Source organism: Lagopus leucura, unplaced genomic scaffold, assembly GCF_019238085.1.
Source record: "Lagopus leucura isolate 7727_CA_CO unplaced genomic scaffold, USGS_WTPT01 Super-Scaffold_73, whole genome shotgun sequence".
Taxonomy (NCBI): Eukaryota; Metazoa; Chordata; class Aves; order Galliformes; family Phasianidae; genus Lagopus; species Lagopus leucura.
This window is the reverse complement of record NW_024962252.1, coordinates 39281012-39300554: the sequence shown is the minus strand read 5'-3', so window position 1 is coordinate 39300554 and position 19543 is coordinate 39281012.

Below are 19543 nucleotides of genomic sequence, written 5' to 3'. Positions count from 1 at the left end.
ATTGTAATGTTTTACACTCAAATATTCAGTAAAAATTCATTTGGTAAATGCATATATGTATATATGCTTAGTAATATAAGTGTGTTTAGTTGTTTCAAATCTATTAGACAAAAAAATTGACAGGCAGAGAAAATGCAATTTTAAGCTACTCAAGCAGCTTCAATGTAGAAGGTAAGTGTTGAAACAGTTTATTACTTTACTGTTATTTCACTAAAATCAAAAAGCTTGTTCTATTTAAAGATGAGTTAAGGATTTGTTTCATTGCAGTATTAGAATGCCAAGACATAAACCTGCCCGGGTATTGCTTGAGGTAATCAAATGGCTATATGAATGCTGAAGTAACCAGAAACAGTGCTACAGGCTCACTTAGCCCTGTATAGCTGCATTGAGCCATCTCAAGCAGATTCCCAGTAGTCCTGGAAGGCATATCTATGCATAAGCTGTCCAAATGACACATCAGGCAGGGAGAAGTACACAGTATATTATACCTGTCTCAGGAGTTCATTTGGACTGTGAGCAATCCTTGGAGAGTAAAGACTAAACAGCAAGCAAAAATAAATGCATTATCTGGACAACCTAAGGGACTATGTGCTTTAAATTCTGAGGATAAAATGCATACTGTCAGGCAGATCATTTCATTCTTTGAAATAAACTCTGAGACATTTAACACTGGCAGATGCATTCCTAACAATCCCAAGGGAAGGAGCAAACATTTATTCCTCCTGCCCTCTTCATTGCAAACTGTTCAAACAATTGTAGCTGGCCTCCACAGCAGTGCCAGCTGAACCAAAAGATCATAAAATGCAATTTTTTTAGACAGCCATTCAGAGACCCAGGAGTTCTCCTGCTGGAGAAAACAGCAGTGTGTGGCATTTGGACTCTGCCAAGCTTGTGCCCCATGAAAGATGACAGGTGACAAACTCAAAGATTGTGAACAGTGAGGAGACAAAGGCAAGAAAATAACACATACTGCCCTCTCCTAGAGCAAGGAAGGAAGTTTTGCCTTTATGGCTGTTGTGTTTTTTGTTTGTTTGTTTATTTTTTTGTCTGCTATCTGGGGTTTTTTGTTACTCAGTAATATAAATTTAGGGTTATCCTATATGGGGAAAAATGTTAGGCTAACATTGCTGTCTCAACCAGTGTAAATCAAATGTTCATTTTTTCTTCAGAGAATAAAGGAAATATAAATTCTGTTGGGCTTCCTAGTACTACCAGAAAATATAAAAATAACTCACCTGTTCAATCTGAGTGCTTTACTTATGCCATCTCCTTCATAGGAGCTGCATTAAAATGTGATATTATATTTTGTAATTTTTTAAATACTGTTGCGTAATAGGATGGTCTTTGAACACTCTCATATTTGAAGAGTATTTATTTGGCCCACTTCATAGGATAACAGCCATGGGGCTGTCTGCACACTGTGTTTGTCTCAGTGAATACTTAGTCAATGGGATACCATTGGACCCAGTTCTCAGTTGCTTTACACCAGTTCATGAAGCTGAAAGGTGTAAAAATGGGCCAAAAATAGTAATGATGTAGGTAATATACAAAGTGGCAATCTCAGGTCTACAACCAATTTGTCAGGATTAAGTATCTATTTCAACTATATCTGAAATCCAGACAGGGAGTTTCCAAAAACCTCAGCCCATTTTCTCTGTTTCCTGTGGTTTTCAAGGGGAAGAAACATTGACCTCCAAAACCAAGGATCATACTCCAAGAGCAGCAAGAAGAGATGTGCCAGCAGCCTGTGCCATGCACCCACTGCTCAAACAAAACAGTCACAATGACCACGCAGCTTCTGGCATCCCTTTATTAAAAACCTGAGCTCACTCTATTTCTTACTAAAATAACTCCACTGAGATGGAACTTTTGTAAAAGATCATATGGGACAAAAAAGAATCCAATCTTGGTATTAGATCAGTGAAATTGTTGCAGACACAAATTGGTGTAAATGGGAGCAGAAATTGGGGTTTAGTAATGTGACAATATTTTGAAGGTATCATTTTCCCCAGGATTCCTTTTGCAGTGTCATTCTGAGTGTTATTTATTCACCAAACACTATATCACAGTTTCCTAACTTGTCTGTGACATTTTCCAACATTCTTTCAGCATTATTGTCAAATTTGTCTAACTAAGAGCTAAAACTTCAAAATTATTGATTCTGACAGTTTGCTTTAGTGCTGCCTTAGACTCTGGATTATTTCCAAAATCTATAACAGACTACAATCAGACCAAATTTTCTTCTCTGAACTCCAAAAAAAAGTGAGAAGAAAAGAAAGGAAGATTTTGGAAGATAGCTTAGCAAGTCAATTAATAAAAAAAAAAATGTATAGTATAAATAAGTGGTTGCATCATCTGGGAGAAAAATCATTAGAGAAGTCTTAAGAAATACACTGGCTTTAAAGTTGGAATTGACATTAGAGACAGTAAAGAGGATTAAAAAATAAGGAAATAATGTTTCTTTCTTGTAATGGAAAAGGAAATAAATAGAGCTTTTTCATTTTCAATTTGAACGGCTTTCAAAAAAAAAAAAAAAAACAACCAAACATAGCATTTTGTTCCCTACGGCATGAAACTTTTCATTGTCTGCATTGTCAATAAAAAATGTCCCCTGAAATACATGAGGCAGCAAAATAAACTATGGTGAGACTCTTCAGAAACAAATCCAGCAAGGAAAGATTTTATGCCTGAGTGTTTAAGCTTAGTTCTGTCCAAATTAAACGATGATACAAAACAGTATGCAAAGAAAACCCAAAATACAACCTATTCTTTACCTCTGACTCTGATACTAAGTTAAAAATGCCTGGGACAGCTCTATGGCATTAAAGTCAACTGGAACAGTACAGCCAACTCTGATAACACATAATTACCTTACCCTTCAATACAGCATGGCCTCTTACAAAATGCCTACTGGAAATGGTTCATAACCACACGAACTTGTGCTCCATCCCCAAGGCCTCCGTTTGAAAGATTGCTCATCAGTCTGGGTCAAAACCAGCAACCACTGGCAGCTGTACAGCACAGACATTTCAGCTGTAGTGCCTGGGAATAATCCCCAGAAGTGTTTGGCTTATTGCTGTAGAAACAGACTTTGCAGACAATGATCCCACACAACTGCTATGGTGTAAACCTCAGCAGGCTGGTCAGCACTACACAGTCAATCCTGCTAACTCTCCCCAGGTGAGATGAGGGGTAGAAAGCAAGGTAAAAGTGTTAGACCTCATAGGTTGAGATGAAGACAAATAAAGCAAAAGTGTGCATGCAAGCAATTCATTTGCTGCTTCCCATTGGCAGGCAGATGTTCAGCCACTTGCAGGAAAGCTGGGATCATCAAGCATTGCAGTTTCTAGGGAAGACAACTGCCATCCCACCAGTCTCCCCCATTTTCTCTGTCTTTCCCCCAGTTCTGTTGCTGAGCACAATGCTACAGGACTTGGGACTCTGCTTTAGCCAGTCCGAGTCAGCAGCCTTGACTGCCTCCCCCCTCAGTTCCTTATGTGCCCACAGCCTCCTCATGATCATGTTAGTCTTCTCACACATGGTGATCCACTTAGAAGTTAGCACACAATAGTTGCTTGTTAACAGGTCTCCCAGACTCTTCTCCCTCTTCTCTCCATTCTGTTCTCCTTCAGTCTCTTCTCACAATACCTAGAATATCCTGAGTTGGAAGGGACACACAGGATCCTTTCAACACCTGCCCCTGTCTCTGCCCCTTTCCCCCTTTTCAGGCATGTAGTGTGACCTCATCTTCTGTGTCAATGCTAGTGCACACAGGTTCCCCCATGGGTGGAGTCAATTCACAAATCCAGCACAAGTTCACACACTGTCTCTACCAGCTTCCTTTTCCGCTAAGTGATTTGAATCACCTTATGGAGGAGTACTGCAACAGCTCGATAACTGGGGTGTCTTTGGGCTGTAGCAGTGACATGTTACATCAGCTCAAGCTGCCTGTGAAATGCACTCTTAGGAATCAGAGGCTTCCATTTTCTTCCTCAAATGCTCCTCCACATCTTCCCATCTACCAGAAGCCTGCCTAAATTACAGGCACAGAAAGGGTCCGTAGGAGATAAAAGTAACATTGTTCAGGTCTTTTGTTGCAGGTCTGCAGAAATGAGCTCAGGACTTCCTAAATATCTCAGAGTGAGAGTAAGGAGGAGACCTATGCTCTGGCTGTTCTTGGATCCATAGTCCAATCTCCCTTTTTTTAGATTTAATTGCTTGCTATTTCAGTCTTGCTTTTACTAACCAGGGAACTAATTCTCAATGAGTCACAATAAAATAAGTGTTCCCTTCCCAAGGGTCCCCTTTATCATACGCCTATCCTACCGATTCCTAACAGAGCTTCCTGGGCACTTTTATAACAGTCCCTGATATGTAGCACTTAAATAGTTTTCTGTGAACACTGTCCTGATTTTATTCCATTAAATGCAACACAAAATTTTATTCCACTGGCTTTTACTACGGTATCAATGCTACAAAGGATAAAAAGGAGAATTTGTGAAACAATTGAAAATCATTGCCTTGATAAATCAACATGAGTAATAGCAATTAACTATCATTTTCAATTAAGATTCACAGATCTTAAGCCCTGGTTCTTTGTGTTCTAAGCATGTGATGATGAGAAGAACAAAGTAATTTAACATGGTACACAAATATATATATAGTGATAGAAATTCTTCTAGAAAATAAATTTAAAAGCACACATAGCATGTCCTCTAAACTGTCAGTAACTGAAAACCGTAATATGAACAAATGTTTCTTCACACTTAGTCATTTACTGTTTCCTTTTCTATTCTCTTTGTGAAACTGCCCATACATACCATGTAATGCACGTTGTCCTTTACATTTCTCATGGAGTACAGCTGTTTCCTTTGCTTTTAGGTCTGTCAGTCACACTGTTGTTAGCACATACATCTTTAGCCATTTGCCCAACAAAAATTAAAATGAGTTTCTTATATTACATGTGTGAATATTAATAATTGAGTCATGAGTGGTTTAAATTTAGCTAGGAAGCTGTAAGATATATTGGCATTTTTAAGTGTTATTTCCTTGTTTTCCAGAACTTAAAAGCTTTGGGACTAATGGGAAATATCTGTGTTTGTTACTACTTCTCTCAGAATGAAATCTCCAGCTAATGTGGTTGAGAAGATGCACTCAAAGATGGGAAGATGTAACAGATGTAGTGGCTTGCACTTTCAGAACCTTAAGTAAAAATGTTCTGAGGGATGGTTTCTGCATCTTCCTCTCTGAGAACGAACTTAGCTATCCATTGATAATACTTGAAATATAAACACCTTCCTATCATTGCTTATCATAATCAGAAAAGGAATTACTGCAATACACCATCAAATTTTTCCCAAGCTCTGGACACAAAAGAGCTTAAAATACTTGCCCACAATATTGCATATATGCAAGCTGATGTTGAGCCAAGGACACATGAAACTCAGACAGCAGGGTTGAGCTTAAGAACCCCAAAATTAATCTGGGGTCTGGGGCCATATCCACAAGACCATGAATGCATCATTCACTTACTAGGTCATCTGATCATCTGACACAACATTTTGGCTTGTTGTTTTCTTGTTTTCCCTGATATAACTTCTGAATAAGAAACTGCTCATGAAACTGTTCGCATTTATGTTACAAATAACAAATATATCAATTATTAACCCAGCTACGTCTCATGTGAGGACAAATTCTTCAGCTTTCTCTCAAGGAGACATATGGAGGCAAATATTTAGTAACTAATGTTAAAGGTGGAAAAAAGATCCTTATGTGTGTGTTTATTTTATTGGATTATTGTTGTTATTGTCGTGGGTAGTGGTTTTTATCTTTTTATTTTTCTCTTGATTTTAGCTACCTTCTACTTGCCCTCCTTTTCTCTTCCTTCTTTTTCTCTTTCTCAGAAGAACTACAAATCCAAAAATTGTCCAGCCTCAGGATATATATGAGACAGAAACAGAGAGCAGTCCTTTGTTTCTGCCCTAAACGTCTGTTAACAGCAAGACTACTGCCAGAAGTGTACTTTAGAGACCCTTTTGCAATAGCTTCTGTCAGAGTTATTCCTTCCTACTCCAAGGACATTATGTAAATCAAGAAGATATACTAGACTGCAGTCTCAGACAACGGGGTTTTTAACCTAATGATGAATATAATTCCAAAAATGTTCCCTTACTGTGGTTTAAAAACTAAATATCTAACTTTTGAAAAACTAATTCAGAACATTACAGAATAGTTCTTTATTATCTGGAAGAGAAAGTTGATAGACACATAATTCTTATAGCTCTTCCAAACCCCCCTAGCTATGCTCTGAAAATGTGGTTTTTCTCTAGAAAAGGCTCAAATCCACCACTACACATCTCACAAGGCACTGTAATGCAGTCACTGCATCCTCACACCTGGCTCCATTGCAAGCACAAGGCGTTGTTTTTAAAAAATGCATAACTCACTTGGTATTGAGCCACATGCTGAAAATCTTCAGCCTGATGTTTAGATTAAGATACTCCTGCCACCAGCCATCTTCCATCATCTTCTCACATCCACATGCCAGCCTAGCTCTTTCACTTAGCAGTGAGTCACCCATCTGGAAATTAGCTCCTCTTGACTATCAGACAACACATACTTCCAGAAATGTCAAAGATGTTGAATGTGTTTTTGACAGTAAAGTCTTGACTATAGTCTTGTTATGCCAGGGCAGTTGACTTGAGATTACGACTGACACCTGGCAGGATGACGTGGTCATTGAAGTGAGCTTAAGTGGTTTAGATGAGAGCAAGCTACTCTCTTTATTCAGATTTCTGAGGCCTCTCATTCCTTTCTCATCTTTTCCCAAATTCCAACAGAAAAGGTAATTTTCCAGGTCTCCCTAAATAGAAGGTCAATGGAGAGGATAATTTCAGTACTAGGTGTTTATCCTGTCTTGCTACTCTAAGAAACTGTAACAGTCTCTACAAGTGGTTTCATTCTCTCTGCTTTTTCATCTGTAAGCTTGCTTGGGTTTGAAGGTCAGACTGAGCTGTTAAACTTGGTCAGTGGCATGGAGCTGTTGACTGTATTTTCTTTTTTTCAGAAAATGTCTCAGCTACTTCTCTGCACTGCTTCAAGAGTCATTGGGGACAGAAGTACAGCACGTTCTTCCTCTGCTCCAGAATGTGTAAGAAACACTAAAACAGACTTAGCCATAGCTGAAAGCAGCACAATAATTAAAAATAAGCAAGCAATAACAGCAAAAAAAAAAAAAAAAAAAAAAAAATCCTGCCACAGACAGAATTTCTATACATGCTTGGTGTGGAATACATCCCTCTAGTAAAGTTACATCAAAGCTCATAGTAATAACTTCAAATGAGACTGAGCTTGTCTTCAGGTACAGAAGAAGTCAATATTTGCCTACTAAAGAAGCACCAAGACTTGGTTTGTTTTTCTTTAAATGTGTCAGGTTTTTGGCCTAAGAATTCATCAGTCCATGGAAATGATTCGAATATTAAGAGTACGATATCTGCCAGAGGTCCAAAATGCAACAATCATGTTGTATGGATTCTCCTAATCGGTCAATTCACTACCTCCTCTTTTTATAGTTTTTTGTTTTGTTTTGTTTTGTTTTGTTTTGTTTTGTTTTTAAGATTTTAAAACATTTATTTCACAGCTCTTTGCTACACAAATCTCTTGGTACTTCTTTCCCACTACTCCTGGTGTAGATAGTAGGACAATGAAGCTTCAACTGCTTATCCTGTGGCTCTAAAATATAGCTCACAATATTGTGAAGAATACACATCGACACCTCAGAATGTTTAATTGCTACACCTGAAAATCTGAATCAGGAGACACTACGTAGAAAGTATTAAATTCCTTTTTTAATTCAGAAATCCATAAAAAGTAAAGCATATGAGAATTAGGCCATCAGATCTATGACAGAGTAACCTCAAGTTTTCATGCTGTCCATGACAGACTTTAAGTGTCAGAGTTGAAGAAAGATGTGAGATTTAGTTTTGTTATTTGCTTTCCATGTTAGAACTAAGCCTTTGCTATCTGCCATTTTCCTTTCAAAACTTAGCTCTCCTGCGAGGCTGAAGATATATTTAGAATTGTTAAAAGTCTTGACATAAATACAGTATTGGAAATAAGTACTCCGTTCTCTCAAAATAGGATTGGCTATTTAAGTTAACTGAAATGATAGTAAGTAGTCTGGGAATCATTTGGAATGTTACTTGTCCAGATTCTCAGCTGGTATAATTACTTTAGGTGAAAAAGAAGCTGCTTGCATAGATATTTAGGCTTAAGAAATTTTTATTTAAAGCAGAAAAATAACCATGCTTGATATAAGCTCACTAAATTTAAGAATTATTTTTCAGTCCCCAAACAGGTTTTCTCCCTTTGCGTCTCTCATCAGAGCAATGAACATTTCTGACTTTATTATTTCTCATGTCAACTCTTCAGTAAGGAGGTATTATGGAAAACCTAAAATACAAAAGAGACTGTCAATCAGATTTGGAATTCATAGTGTTGGGAAAAGGGTGAGAGGCTCTATTTCTGTTTGGAGATATGAAAGAAGCAGGCTAGATTTAGCGTCAGGGTATTTGTAAATCACAACTAGTCACAACCTCTTTCTTGCTTACAGTCTTGCTAAGGCAGACTACTTCCTCGCCATTCCTTCTGGTCCTTCTAGTGGGCAACACTTCTATTATGCTGACTTATGCCATTACATTTCAAATTTATCTTTTTCTTAGTCATCAGACTAATGGACGCTATGTCTTACTTTAATGCCATATAATTAGTCAGTAGATCTGAGTAGATCTGTCTCAATTAACCTTGTTGCTCTTCCCCTTGGTGATCACCAGCCCATCACACTGGTAAAGAACTGCAACACTTTCCATACTCCATTGCCTGTTTGATTTTGCCCAGAATGGCACTCTGATGGTGTATCAAGGTACCCACTGACCTGCTAAGGGGATTGGAATGATGCAGGAATGAGATTCTCTTCTTGTCTCATTCTGCATGCTGCTTCTGGTGTACATGGCCAAATTTGGAAACAAAGTTCTGTATAGGCCAGTAAGACAGCTCTCAGACAGTCTTCTAAGATGCCTATTATTTAATCCTCAAATCTAATATATTGTGGGCTAATATATATATATATGTATGTATGTATGTATAAACAGCAGTAAAATGGCATAAGCATTTTAATGGGAAATAAAAATGTAATAGGGCCATACTGTTTTAATTTTCTCCTCGGCCATTCCAATGCCAAGAAACATGTTTCAGCCTGCCCTTCAAATACTTTGATCTCCTAGTCACCACCTGCACGAATGTGATATTCCTGAAGAAATCTGCTTACCAAGTGGGGTGTGGTGATGAAACAGGAATCTTGGCAGAGAAGTAGGTGTATAGCCAGTACATAAACATCAGTTTCTCCAAGAAAATGATGGCAAAGAACTTGCTTCCTTTTCCAAAAACATACAGTGTTGCCAGTAAACTGACACAATATACACAGCTTATACAATACAATGTGTTTTCATCTGGGTACAATTTGATACACTGTTGCAGGCAGCTATCAATCAGGGACACTGAAATGTGAAAATAATATGGTTTCTAGAATGTAACATTATGCTGCCTTAGTGGAATAGAATGGGTATTCAGATTTTCGGGAGAGCTATTTTTTTTTTTTTTTTTCCCACTGGTCTTCCATGATAAAATCATAGCTGCTTACAAAATTGTAAATGACAGCCTTTTCAATTGGATTTATGAGAAGTAACAGTAAAATCTGCCTCCAGGACACATTTTGCAAAAATGCTTTTTCTCATCTTTCTTCTGCTCTTTGACACTCAGCATTGCTGTGCTACAAAGAAATGCTGTGGTACATTGCACCTGTGATATATTCAGATGAAGAACAGATGAGCAGAGAAAGAACATTCATGACTTCGCAACAATGAGGTTGCTGATCCACAGCTTACTGATCATTCCTGCAGAGTGGAAATGAAGCCAAAAAGAATAGCCAAGGATCTCATCTGTATGCTGACAACTGCAAACTTCCTCGGTCACATCCATTTTCAGGTCACTCCTACTGTTTTTTAACCTTGCACTGGTATGGCTAAGTGAGTGACTAGTCCTAGAAGTAAACCATCCACAGGCTGCTTCCATTTATTTTGTCTCTTCTTCTTCATTTCCAATTTATTCATCATCAAGGTGCAATCAAACTGGAAATTCAAGCTGGTAGACCTCAGTTAAACCAGAAGTTTACCCTCTTTATCTTATATAGAATCATAGTCTGGCTTAGGTTGGAGAAGAACTTAAAGATCATCATGTTCCAACCCCCCTGTCATGGGCAGGGTTGTGACCCACCAGATCATGCTGCCCAAGGCACTGTCCAATCTGGCTTTGAATGTCTCCAGAGATGAGGCATCCACAGCCTCTCTAGGCAGCCTGTTCCCAGTGCCTCAGAGCCCTCTAAGTAAGAATTTCTTCCTAACATCTAACCTAAATCTCATCTCTTTTAGTTTAAAGCCATTCCTTCTTGTCCTGTCACTACTTGACCACGAAAAATTTTGGTCCCCCTCCTGCTTGTAAGCTCTCTTCAAGTATTGGAAGTTTGCAGTGAGGTGTTCCCAGAGCCTCCCCTTCTCCAAGCTAAACAAACCGAACTTCCTCAACTTTTCTTCACTGGAGAGGTGTGCCAGCCCTTTGATCTTTGTGGACCTGCTCCAACTGGCTTTGCATCCTTCCTGTACTGCGGTCTCCAGACCTGGATGCAGTAATCCAGATGGGGTCTTACAAGGGCAGAGTAGAGGGGAACATTCACCACTTTTGCCTTGCTGGTCACCCCTCACCAACTGGGATACTGTTGGCCTTCCAGGATGCAAAAGCACACTGGAGGCTTGCATCCAGCTTTTTGCACATCGGAGCTCCCAAGCCCCTCTCTGTAGGGTTAATCAATATGACCTTCTCCCAATCTGTACACACATCTTGGATTGCCCCCAGCCCAAGTACAACACCTTGTACTTGGCCTTGCTAAGCTTCATTAGATTCTCATTTCCCACTTTTTGAGCATGTCCAGACTCCTCTAGATGGCATCCCTTCATTCTATTGCATCAACTGCACCACAGCTTTGTGTCATCCAGCAAATTTGCTGGGGCACACTCAATTCTACTGTCTATGTTGATAAAGATGTTAATGAGAACTGGTCCCCAGACAGATCCCCAGGGGATGCCCCTCATGTCTGCCTTGTACCAGGACACGGAGCCATTGACAACAACTCTCTGGTTACAATCATCCAATCAGTTATTTATCCACTGAATAGTCCAGCCTTCAAATTCAGACCTCCCCAATTTAGAGATCAAGATGTGGTGTGGGACCATGTCAAAGGCCTCTACAAGTCCAGTAGATGACATCAGTTGCTCTTCCTCTGTCCATCGATGCTGTCATTCCATCATAGAATGCCACCAGGCTAGTCAGGTACGATCTGCCTTTGATGAAGCCATGATCTTCATGGCTATCTTGGATCACATCCACATCTCACATGTGCCTTAACAACTCTTCCAGGAGGATCTAATCCATGATTTTCCCAGGCACAGACATGAAGTTCATCAGCTGGTAGTTCTTCCTTTCTCCCTTTCTTGAATATGGGAGTGATACTTCGCTTTTTCCAGTCACCAGGAACTTCACCTGACAGCCATGGTTTTTCAAGTGTGGAGAGTGGCTTGGCAACCACATCAGCCATTTCTGTCAGAACCCTGGGATGCATGTCATCTAGTTCCCTAGACTTGTAAACATTCAGCCTCATGAGAGGTCTTGACCTTGCTCAACGATTTGGGAATTTTGGCCCCCTCACCCTCACTTAGAGGTTCAGGGATATGAGAGGTGTGAAAAGTCTGACTGGACATTAAGACCAAGGCAAAGAAGTCAAAGTATCTCAGCCTTCTCCATGTCTGAGAAAGCCAGCTCTTCCTTTTCATTTATTAGAGGGAGTACACTCTACTGCACCTGTCTCTTCCCAGTGAATCCCTTCTTGCTGTTTTTCACATATCTTATCAACTTCAATTCCATCTGTGCCTTGGCCTTCTCAATCCCATCCCTGCACATCCAAATAGCATCTCCATACTTTTCCCAGGCCACCCATCTATGCTTACACTGCCTATACTTTTTTCTTTTTTTCATTGAGCATTATCAGCAGGTCCTTGCTCAGTCATGCCAGTTTCCTGCCTTGTCAGCTTGATTTCTTATTCTGGGGAACAGAGAACTCTTGTGCTCTCAGAAAGGCATCCTTTAAAGGGTAGCCAGCTCTGTTCTGTTCCTTTGTCCCTAAGGACAGTTTCCCAGGGTATGTCATCCAACAATTCCTTAAGCAGCCTGAAGTTCCTCTCCTGAATTTCAGAGTCCTGACTTGACTCCTTGCCAGGCCCAAATTCCTCAAGATCACAAACTCAATGAGGGCATGGTCACTGAAGCCCAGGCTGACTTCAGTCTTAACGTCATTAATGAAAACCTCCACACTGGTGAGCACCAGATTCAGCAACACTTCACCACTGGTGGTCTGCCCAATATCTGAATCAGAAAGTTGTCATCAATGGACTCTAGGTGTCTCCTGGACTGCTTGCAGCTCACCATGTTGTTTTCCTGGCAAATACGTGAGTGGTTGAAATCTTTCATCAGAATGTGACACTGAAAGTGCAACACCTCTTGCAGCTGAAGCAAGAAGGTCTTGTCAACAGGCTCCCCTCGATCAGGTGGCCTGTAGTAGAAACTGACAATCAGATTCCCTTTATTAGTCCCATCCCTAACTTTAATCCACAGGCCCTCGACCTGTTTCTGACTGTTTCTTAGGGGAAGCATGTTGTAGTCTATCTACTTCTTGACATAAAGGGTGACTCCCCCACCTCTTCTACCTCACCAATCCATTCCAAAAAGCCTATAGTCCTCAATCATTGTATTCCAGTTGTGGCATTCCAGTTATGTGAGTCGGGTTTCCATTACAGAAGTAAGAACATAGTTTTTCAATTGCAACACAGTTTCCAATTCCTCCTGCTTATTTTGTAGTAAGGAATGTATGATGTATGCGTTGGTATAGAGGCATTTCAGTTAGGCTTTCAGCCACATTACCTTCTTGGAGGAGCATTTCCACAAGCCTCTGGGACAAATCCAACATCTTTCCCTGCAGCTTCCTAAAGTGACAGACTTCCCTGACTCTTCTCTGTTCCTCAGCAGTATATCCCCTTCCCCCATCAAACCTAGGTTAAACCTAGGTAAATCTACCTTGATTTGTTTTCTAATTGATACAAATGACTATGTTGACACTGCCTTATATCAGATAAGTATCTGAGGATTAGAATAATTTTAAATTGAAGCCAGCTTGCTACTGTTTAACTGAAACAATGTTCAAACAACGCCTTCCTGCCATTTAAATTGGTTTAAAAAAAAATAATAATTTAAATTGGTACATTTTCCTTATGTAGCTAGAGTCTTATGTTGTAGGTGACTGCAACAGTCTTATTTTAATAACTCTACATGGCACATATTAAAAAAAATAGCACTGGCAGGATGTTTGTATAGATGGCCATGATTCACTTTTTTTTTTTTTTTTTTGCTTGAGGTATCAAGGATTAACTAAGGTGTCAGTAGCACAAGAGACTCATGAAGGGATAAAAATATCTCATGAGCTGTGGCCTGTTCAATTGCTGATACAGAGAGAAAAATAAGGAAATAAGGTATACATTATAGAAGTTTAGGATGTTGGCATTTCTGGAGAACAGTGCTATGCTGTATTTGCACTTTTGCATCCTGATATGTTCCTCAAGGGGGGGACTTCATACCAGCAGACTACTTTCCATTACTGTGAAACAAGTTTTGGGTACTTACTGAACAGAAAAACTTACCTGTGCTTGTTCATACCAATTTATGTAAATCAGTCTGTTACTAAGAACAGAAACATTTAACTCAAGCAAATTGTAAGCATACAGATACATGAAAACAGCAAACATAATTTGAAAAGACCTGTCTGCTGCTTTGCACGAGTTCATATTCCAACCAACTTCAGTATTTAGCTCATAATCAGACAAGATCAAGCAAAGCAGACACAAGTCACAAGTTCTTGCTATAGACCTTCCACTAAAATGAAAGCAAATTTCAAAAAGAAAATATTTGCATACTGATGATTATATGTGTTTTTAAATCATCACATTGTTATTTTTAAGCAAAAGATAGTCGTTAGAAGTATTACATTATATCATGACGCTATGCATAAACACTACACCAGTGTTTATGTGCAGTGTGCTGAACGCAGGCTTCTCTTGGCTATCAGACTGCCAGCAACACAACCAAACAGGGAACCACTTTCAGGTGATTAAATTCAATGGGTGGGTGAAGCTGCCCCAGGCAGAATATACTACTGATGTGTTATGTTTATGTACATCACAGAGATGAAGACAGTATACAGAGAAAAAACAGGTATATAAGGGAATATACAGGCCTACCACTTAAACTGAAATCACTGCCATTTTTTGCAGTTGTCATGAGAATTCAAAGGCCACGTATGTTCCCATAACTTCCAGATCTACAGTACTGATATTATATATAATGTATATCGTGCCACTCAGGAAGCAACAATTAAGCAATTAATACACAGCAATATTGACAGTGTTTACAGCAAAAATAGCTGAGAGAAGACCCTCACAGTTAGTTTTGTATCTTGGTCTCTTTATTCACTCTTTAATGTCTTTGACTTTCTGCATGAAGTGATTTCATTAGCAAGGTATCTATTTGCATGATGAATCTCATGTTAGTTTTTCAAGAAAGTAGCCCCAAAGCTCTACTTTTACAGTTTTATGCTTTTCAGAACTCTTCTAAGGTCTATGAATAACTTGAGAAAACTGTTTTTCCATTTTAACTGCCTTCTGTGCTGTCAAAAGATTGCTGGACAATGAATCACAGAATCACAGAATCACAGAATCACCCGGGTTGGAAGGGACCCCAAGGATCATGTAGTTCCAACCCCCCTGCCTAGCAGGGCCACCAAACATACACATTCAGATCAGGTTGCCCAGGACCCCGTCCAACCTGGCCTTAAACACGTCCAAGGACGGGGGCATCCACAACCTCCCTGGGCAGCCCGTTCCAGGGCCTAACCACTCTCCTAGTAAAGAACTTCCCCCTAACATCCAACCTAAATCTTCCCTCCTTCAACTTAAAACCATTTCCCCTAGTCCTGCTGTTATCAGCCCTTCTGAACAGTTTACTCCCCTCCTGGGTGTAGGTTCCCTTCAGGTATTGATAGGCTGCAATGAGGTCACCCCGCAGCCTTCTCTTCTCCAGGCTGAACAAGCCCAACTCCCTCAGCCTGTCCTCATAGGGGAGGTGCTCCAGCCCCCTGATCATCTTAGTCGCCCTCCTCTGGACCCTTTCCAAAATCTCTATGTCTTTCTTGTACTGAGGGCTCCACACCTGGACACAGTATTCCAGATGGGGCCTCACAAGAGCCGAGTAGAGAGGGACAATCACCTCCCTGTCCCTGCTGGCCACCCCTCTCCTGATGGAGCCTAGGATCCCATTTGCCTTTCGAGCTGCCAGAGCGCACTGCTGGCTCATATTCAGTCTCTTGTCCATCAGGACCCCCAGGTCCTTCTCTGCCGAGCTGCTCTCAAGGACCACTCCTCCCAGCCTGTACAGGTGCCTGGGGTTCTTCCGGCCCAAATGCAAAACCTTGCACTTTGCCGTGTTGAACCTCATCAGGTTCACCCGAGCCCAGCCCTCCAGCCTGTCGAGGTTCCTCTGAATGGCATCCCTTCCTTCCACCGTATCAACCGCACCACTCAGCTTGGTGTCGTCAGCAAACTTGCTGAGGGTGCACTCAATTCCCTCATCGATGTCATTAATAAAGATGTTAAAGAGCACCGGTCCCAAGACAGACCCTTGGGGGACACCACTTGTTACCGGCCTCCACCTGGACATAGAGCCATTGACCACCACCCTCTGTCTGCGGCCTTTCAACCAATTGCTTATCCATCGGGTCGTCCACCCATCAAATCCACTTCCCTCCAATTTGGAGATGAGGATGTGGTGGGGGACCATGTCAAAGGCCTTGCTCAGGTCCAGGTAAATGACATCGGTCGCCTTCCCTTCGTCCACCAATGCCGTCACTCCATCATAGAAGGCCACAAGATTAGTTAGGCATGACCTTCCTTTGGTGAAGCCGTGCTGGCTGTCTCGGATCACATGCTCATTCTTTATGTGACCGAGCATGTTGTCCAGGAGGATCTGTTCCATGATCTTCCCAGGCACGGAGGTGAGACTCACCGGCCTGTAGTTCCCCGGGTCCTCCCTGCTCCCCTTCTTGTATATGGGAGTGACATGACCCTTCCTCCAGTCGTTCGGGACCTCACCTGACAGCCACGACTTCTCAAATATGATGGAGAGCGGCTCGGCAACCACCTCAGCCAGCTCCTTCAGGACCCTGGGATGCACGCCATCCGGCCCCATAGACTTGTATTCATTCAGTCTAAGGAGGCACTCTCGGACTTGCTCTGCCCTTACAGTGGGGACCAATGAGTCAGACCAATAGCATTCTTCTAAATTTGAGTCCTGCCTTACATTAATATGGATGTGATTACAGACTCACAGCTTGGAATGCTGGCAAAAGATAACACTTGACAATACTTTTCACAAATAAAAAGGGACATAGATCAATACAAGCATGTCCAGAGTTAAAGAAGGATATAAATAGTGTTATATTCAATGGTGTAAGAAGTAACTATTCCATGAGAAGGTAAAATAATGAAAAGATTTGTGTTGTACCTCTGAGTTAAGTCAGTCTTATTTATTATCTATTTATTTTTCAGAGTAAGTGGTTGGGATTGAAGTAGTCTGAAGGGTTGGATCTTTGTTTGTTTGTTTGTTTGTTTTCCTTTGTTATTAACTTGATTAGTTATTGAATTCTGCCAAAGTAAAATGAGGTAGGTTCATGTAGATGAGTAAACGTGCTTGCACAGTTTTGCTAAAGTACAAGTTTTGTGATGGCAAACTTTCTAGATATATCTTTCTGCATCTATATTATGCAAGGAGAGAAAAGGAAGGTGATCTAGTCATGATTTCTGTGGTATGAGTATTGTTACCTCACTAAAGTAGCTGTTAGGAGGAAAAGGTACCTACTGATTATTTAAGTCCTAAGTTGGTTGGTGGTTGGTTTGTTTTCTTCGTTGGTTGGTGGTTGGTTGGTTTTCTTTTTTCTTTTTTTTTTCTTTTTTTTTTTTTTTCAGTATTTTTGGATTTGTCTTTTTCTGGGGAGAGGTGGAGGGTAGTTTTTTTTGTTGTTGCTGTTTAATCTTAGGCTGCTTGGCCTTTACCATAGTCTCCTATGGGTTTGAGTATCTTGACTAATTTTTTGAAATATAAATATTTGAACCCTTACCAATAGTGAATTTTTCCTTCACTGTTTACGTAAGTAAGCTTTCATAGTCAATGTGCTTGAGGAGAGACATGTAAGAAATAGTAACAATTCCTATTGCAAAGCCAGCTGCAAATGTTAAAGATGAAAGTTACTTTTCCATTTAAAAGCTCCTTATTCAACCTTTTTCTTTTTTTCTTTTTCTTTTTCTTTTTTTTTCTTTTTCTTTTTCTTTTTCTTTTTCTTTTTCTTTCTTTTTTTCTTCTTCTTTTTTTTTTTTTTTTTTTTCTTTTTCTTTTTCTTTCTTTTTTTTTTTCCATGTGTACTACAGACACACCATTTAAGGTACAACACAACACAAGTACTCAGTGAAAGAAAAAGCTAATCCCTGTATAAAGACATAGAGGAAGGGTGAAATAAAGCTAAAAGTTTTCCAGTGCAGCAAGAAGAAATCATAGGCTAGTATTTATATAAAAAGATCTCTGTTGTTTTGTACATTCACATCTACAGATTGCTACATTTCTTTAAATGAATAGTCACTTTTCCCACTGATACTGATACATACTCTTCCATCTCAAAGCTTGGGATCTTAATAACTCGCATTCATGAATGCAGTGTCCCTTGTGTCATTAGCCTTTATGGAACATGACTGCCATGCTGCTGTCTTAACAAGTAGGTTTCAATCTGTGCAGTGAACATTCATTTCTACAAGTGACACTCAGCTAGGAATGCATAGTATACACATCACTGAAACTGCATATTTAAGCTTTTCTGAACTTATTGTAATACTGAATTATTACAAATGTAATAAATGAATTATCTCATGGTCTAGAATTTAATTTTGTATGCTCATATACATTTGCTTGATTCAAGTATGACATACTATTCTGAAAGCTTTTCTGAATGAGAACTATACGTACATAAATTTAGGTTAGAAAAAACATGTATAATCAGTTCTACCCTAAAAGCAAAGTGGTTTCTCTTGATTTACCTAATGTCCCATGTTTAATTTAAACCAAAATAAGTTATTTCTATATGAGGCTGAGCACTCATCCAAAACTAATTGAATAACTAATGTAATTATGAACTCTTCCCTTTACATTAAGTCTCTAAGAACACTGACAGTATATCATTACTTGTTCTCAATTTCTGCTTGGTCCAAATAAAAGCATTGCTTGTGTTAAGCCAGCAGACTCATGCTATTACATTGTCTGAATACAAATGTTTATCAGAGTGCTGAGTTAACTTCAAATGTATTTCATTTCAACAGCCAAAACTTTATGCTAATAATACAACGCAGCAAGAAGCCTGTATCTGCTGTACAACAATCTGACGGAATCCATTTTGTATGCTACTTCCAAGAAAGAAAATGCCAAGTAGAGTATGGTGTTTTTTATCTTTGCTACAGTATCTGGCTACCAGACAAAATCCTTGCTCTCGCTACAGCCTGCAGCAGGGGAAAAATCCAGAACCTGTTACTTCAGCATGTTTTAGCTTTATCTTCTGTATGTAGCACATATACATGCATTTAACACAATTGTACTTTGCAGTTGGTCCTTTGTAACTATATAGAAACAGTTATTAACTACAAAGACTTATTTACACTAGCATTGGTCTTCTGTAGAAGAGGAAATAACCTAAGTTTAGGTCCACTCCTAATTAGTGTCCGAACACGAACTGATTGTAATGACTGACAGTAATACATAGGAATTTGTATTGTCTAATATAAAAATACCTGTGGTAAGAATTTGGGCATTTCAGTATTCTTGGGTTCTAATAAACCAAGGAACATCTATAAGTACTTTTAAAATCTATGAAACTCCCTAAACATTGATTTTATTATTATTATATATATATATTTTTTTTTAATCTGGATGTATTCTCAGGTTCAAACAGCTGTAAGCCCTGGAGTCACTGCAAAATCAGAAAATGCTGTACTTCCTGGGTAAATATGAATGTGATCATCTTAACGTTCTGTGTTCCTCCCTCCTGCGTTTGTACATGAATTAAGGCACAGAACACTGTTGCTACATCTGGAACTGAAACTCGATTCAGAAGTCAGGCCCCACACGAGTAGACATGACAGGTCCCTGTGCTAGATTACCCCCTTCCAACTTCGGACATTCCATAATTCTGCGATATAAAACCACAACTCCCTCGATCTAGTGTGGCAAGCTTTAATTT